The sequence below is a fragment of the Ammospiza caudacuta genome, chromosome 8, assembly GCF_027887145.1.
Source record: "Ammospiza caudacuta isolate bAmmCau1 chromosome 8, bAmmCau1.pri, whole genome shotgun sequence".
NCBI classification, from domain to species: domain Eukaryota; kingdom Metazoa; phylum Chordata; class Aves; order Passeriformes; family Passerellidae; genus Ammospiza; species Ammospiza caudacuta.
Window position 1 is genome coordinate 43,787,872 of NC_080600.1, and position 5,532 is coordinate 43,793,403.

The following is a 5,532-nucleotide window of genomic DNA, read 5'->3' on the forward strand; positions in this document are numbered from 1 at the left end:
CTCCCTCCCTCCCCAAGGGCATCCCTGAGCACAGCCCTGCCAGTGGGGATGCTCTGTCTCAGGGCAAATGTCAGGACTCCCATCCACCTTGGAAACCAAGGAATGGAACAAGGTGACAGTCACAGAGTAAAAGGATCACCGAGGCAGGCAGAAAATGTGCCCCCCAAACTTTCAAAATTAGGCACTCTTTAATCTGGTAATGAACAGGACTCCTTTATTGACTCTAGCACAACAATTCCCTTAAAACATTCCATTCTCTGGTTGAGAAATGAGGAGAAAGTGAACGACTGAGGCACGCCATGGCTGCAGAGAGCACGGCAGCATCCAGGCTGGCCAGCAGCAGTGCCAGCCCCTGGGCATGGAGCTGTGCAGCATCACCCCCAGTGTGCCCTGAGCCTCCCTGAGCCCATCTCCATCCTGCAGAACCTGGGCTGCCCTCCAGGGCTGCCTGGAGAGCTGGGCCAGGGCAGAGGGGCAGGCAGGGACCCCTCAGGCTCCCTCTGGCAGGGACAGGAGCCACGGGCACACCGAGGGACAGAGGGACCCCTGCCAGGGCAGCTGGCACCCACAGGGCCCCACAACAGCAGGAGAACAGAGCTGGCTGAGGGGCACAGGACATGCCCACTGTGGCACACAAGGACAGCAGATTTTGGGTACACCAGCTGGCAGAGGGACATGGGAGATGCCCACTGGCACACAAGGACAGCAGATTTTGGGTACACACACACACCCCAGGAGCAGAGGTGTCCTGGGTCTGGCGTTTTTAACACATTCATGGCTTCCAAGGACATTTTTCCTGCTGTTATTGCAGTAGGAGCTGGGACTACACACCAGATCCTTGCATGAGTCCCAACATGCATCAAGGGCAGGATGACTTGGTGTTCAGAGAAGAAAATAATCTGCCTGACCTCCCTAAAAAGCGACATTTCCTGCCTTTTAGCCCTCAGTGCCACTGGCAGAAACACACAGCACAGGCAGACACAGCCTGCAATGAGCCTTTGGGCAGGAGGAGCAGGGCCAGCAGCAGCCCAGCAAACACAGGAGATGGGTCTGTGTGCTCCAGCCCTGGCCAGCGAGTGCCAGCCCCAACACAGGAATCACTGATAGCTGAGATGGGTCTGTGTGCCAGCCCCAAGCACAGGAATCACCCATAACTGAGGAGATGGGTCTGTGTGCCAGCCCCAACACAGGAATCACCCATAACTGAGGAGGAAGGGTGACACTGCCTGGGAGCAGGGATGGAAGAGCAGGGGTGCAAACACCAGCTCCGTGAGGACAAGGAATAATTTAAACACATTCATAAACAGTGCCACTTCTTAAGTTAAATGGAAGGAACCGAACACTTACCACAAGCCCACATACCGTGGGGCTAACAGAAAACTAAAAGCCAAAACTCTGGTTTTTAACAGAGTTTATTAACTAAAATCTCTGGGGAGCAAAGCCCAGACCTGCCCTCTCTCATGAGCCACACAAGGTTCTACATCTCAGCACAGACTTTTTACTACACAGATTAACAGGGCTCTAATCTTCCACAAAGTCATAATCCATCACTACTCACCATAGGTAGCAGTAGAGCATTTCAAAATTAAATTGGAAAGCAAAAATCTAAGTGGCCTGATGGGAGGAAATGCTGAATATCCAGAACATTTCCATCTTTGATCATTTTTTATGGTCATTGTCTATTGTGCCCTTCTAGATACACTTTGATTTCATTTCCAAGTAACAGACCTGGGGCTCCCATGACTGTGGGCTCTCTCCACAGGGGCTGGATCCCCTGCCCTGGGCACAGACCCTAGTGCCAGGACAGAGCTGCCCCTGGCACCTCCATCCCTGGGCAGGGATGCAGGACACACACCTGGACCTGACTGACCGGGCTCAGAAGGGGCCCAGCTGGCAAAAGTCTCACTGTGGGACCAAGGGGCTCAAAGGAGATCCCAAAAATCACAGCCTGGCTGCTTGCCATGGTGCAGCCCCGTGCTGGTGATGGAGCCAGGACAAGAAGTACCAGTAAAGGAGCCATGGGAGGGCATGGGTCTGGCACAGCCCTTGCTCTCCAACTGCAGAATTGCTGGGAACTGGCCACGGCAGAGGAACTCTGCTGGCAGAGAAGCTCAGCCTCTCGTGGCCGGGGCAGGAGCAGCAGCTCAGCCTGCCGGGCTGTGGCCCCAGGGCTGGGGCAGGAGCAGCAGCTCAGCCTCTCATGGCTGTGGCCCCAGGGCTGGGGCAGGAGCAGCAGCTCAGCCTCTCGTGGCCGGGCTGTGTCCCGGGGCCGGTCTGGGAGCTCCGCGAGCTGCAGGGGCAGTGAGTAACAGGGGCTGCTGAAAGCACGAGTGGGACTGACTTCAGAGCATTGCAAAACAACTTCACCGCAGAATCACAGAATTGTTTGGATTGGAAAGGCCTCTGAGATCGAGTCCAACTGCTCCTCATCTCTGCTGAGGTCACTGCTGACCCACTGGGTCCCCGAGGGCCACAGCCACAGGGTGTGGGTCCCTGCAGGGATGGGGACTCCATCACTGCCCGTGCTGGGGCACCAACAGCCAGGGACAGCGACACCACACAGAACAACCAGCCAGGGACAGCAACACCATCACACAGAACAGCCAGGGACAGCAACACCACCACACAGAACAGCCAGGGACAGCAACACCACCACACAGAACAGCCAGGGACAGCAACACCACCACACAGAACAGCCAGGGACAGCCACACCACCACACAGAACAGCCAGGGACAGCGACACCATCACACAGAACAACCAGCCAGGGACAGCAACACCACCACACAGAACAGCCAGCCAGGGACAGCAACACCACACAGAACAGCCAGCCAGGGACAGCAACACCACACAGAACAGCCAGCCAGGGACAGCCACACCACCACACAGAACAGCTCAGCTGTGCCCGAGCAGGACAGCACACCCTCACGTCTGGGGACAGAGGGCTGTCCCTACCCTGGGGAATGCTGCAGCTGCAGCTCGTGGGGAGAGCAGAGACACAGGAGAGGATGCAGCCCTGCTCTGCCGGGCGGGATCAGACGCTGTCACCCACCTCAGAAGGGCACAGGAGAAGCAGGAAGAGTTCCAGGACAGACAGCAAGGGGATCGGGCATTAAGAAACTCAGCTGTCACATCAAAGGCAGTTCTGGAGAGGTGTGAGGGTTCTATGAAGGGATCATTGCTCACACCTAGAGGATGAGTGGGGTCGGGTACTCAGCATTTCACAGGCACTCTAAAGCCCTGGGCAGCCCAGGTGTCACAGGCAGCACACTTCCATGGAGCAGGAGGGAGGAATCTCGCCTCTCCTCCTCTCCTCTCCAGGTGCACCCAGCGAGCACAGCCCACCCACCCGTGCCTGGGGACTCTCAGCAGGTGTCACAGGTATGGCAGAGGCAGCAGCTCCCAGCCCAGAGCCCCAGTGCAGCCCAGCCTGCCCTCCAGCACCTGCAGCAGGGCCAGGGGATCCTCAGCCCGGCTGGGACAGATCCAGCCCAGCCATGGAAGTGACAAATTGATTCTCGTGTAACACATTTCTTCAGAAGGAAATACCAGAATTTTGAGCAATGACTGGTCTTAAAAAAACCAAATCTGCTTTTTGGACTATAATGAAAAATATGGAGAAGTTCCCCCTCTGGAGAGGGCTCTGAAGGAAAATAGTTGGAGGAAGAGTTCCCTATATAAATATACTGTACGAAGGGCTGATGCCAAACAGGACAAAAACTAGAAAGTTGTAGAAAATAGAGGAAAAGTATTTGTTCTAGAATTGAGAAGAAAATGTCTTTGAATGAGAGACATCACAGAGTTTCAGAGTTTTGATTTCTTAAATAAACATCTGGGGAATGATTTTACAAATATTTGCAAGTATCATTATTTGGGAAGGAAGATACTGGAGGCTCAAAATCCCCATTCTGGAAAAGCTCAGCAGCCAAGGCAAAACCCAGCAGGCAGGAGCTGGGTCCAGGCATTGTAATTAACATTGACATGGCAGGGAAAGGGCTACAGCACCCAGGGAAATTGCTTTTGGTGGAACAAGCTGCCAAAGGACATTTTTGGGTTTGAGCAGGCAAGGGATCCTTGGGAAGGTTTTATGGGACACGAGTAACACAGCAGAGTGCTGTGAGTGCAGGATTTTGTGTCCTGCAGCTCCTGCACAGAGCTGAAGCAGAACCTGCTGGTGCAGCCCGTACAAACAGGGTACAAACTCCAGGGAGCAGCTGAGATAAGCCAGGCCCACAGCTCTGACCCACGGCAAGGCTGGAACTGCTTGCACAAGAGAGGCCCCAGCACTGAGCGCTCCTCAGTCACATCTGGGGGGTTTGACAAGGAATTTTCCACCCAGACAGTCACACTGCCTGTCCCCTCTATTGCCACATCTGCCTGTCTGGGCTGCCCTCTGGGGCAGGGCAGGAGGAGAGGAGCCTGCATGCCCCTGCGGAGAGCAAAGCGGTGCACGGTTTGATTCACAAACAAACGAACCCAGCGCGGTTCCCGAGCGCTCTGGTAACACTGCACGGCTCGGGTTCACCTCGGGCACACCGGGCTGCCCGTCCCGCGGGCACGCCAAACACGGCACAGCTCCAGAGAAATAAGGAGAGCTCTTACAGAGCAGGATTTACACCCCGAGGAGGGACCAGAGGTTGCCAGATGTGCAGTACTACACAGAAGCACATCGCAGCCCACAGCTGGGCTCAGTTCCTCCCCCCTGCCCAAAGCAGGGGTTCTGTCAGCAGCTGGATGGGGGCACGGTCCTTCCGCACCCGAGGCTCTGACCTCCCCTCTCTGCGAACGAGCACCACACAAAGAAACTGCTCTGGTGAAAGCACGGACAGAAAGGTGAAACCCAGCAAACCTAGCAGCAAAACTGTAAAATATGCTGTGTTACGCTGCCTTGCTTACCGCTGGCTCGCGGAGCGCTGCTAGGGAGCGCGGGTTTGGGCTGTAAAGGGCCGATGGAGGGCAGGGAGCTCTCCCAGCACCTGCGCTACCTGTGCGGGGGGACCGGCCGCCTCCGCCGGGGCACGGGCAGCGCCGGGCACCGGGACGGGCCCTCCACCGGCACCGGGGCCGCTGCGTGCGAGACCTGCCCCGAGCGGCCCCGGGCGGATGCGGCCGGGATGCCGCGGGAAGCCCCGGGGATCAGGGATTCCGCTCCGGTAAGTCCCCGCTGACCCAGTTACCGGCACAGCGGCCGGGATTAGGGGCACCGAGCGCCCGAACCCCCGAACGGCGACGGGCGCACGGTCCGGAACGGATAAGCGGGGCTCTAGCGCAGCGCCCCGACCATCGCGCTCCGCCGCTCCCGGCGTCGCTCCCCGGCTCCCAGAGCCGCTCCCGGTGCCGCTCCCCGGCTCCCAGAGCCGCTCCCGGTGCCGCCGTACCTGCGCAGAGGGACACGAGGGACACGGCGGCGCCCAGCAGCGGCAGCGCCGCCCGCAGCGCGGAGCCGGGCGCGCCCCGCATGGCCCCGGGGCCGGTGCCGCTCGGGGCCGGTGCCGGCGCTGCTCCCCCGCCGGTGCCGCTCACCGGCCCCGCCG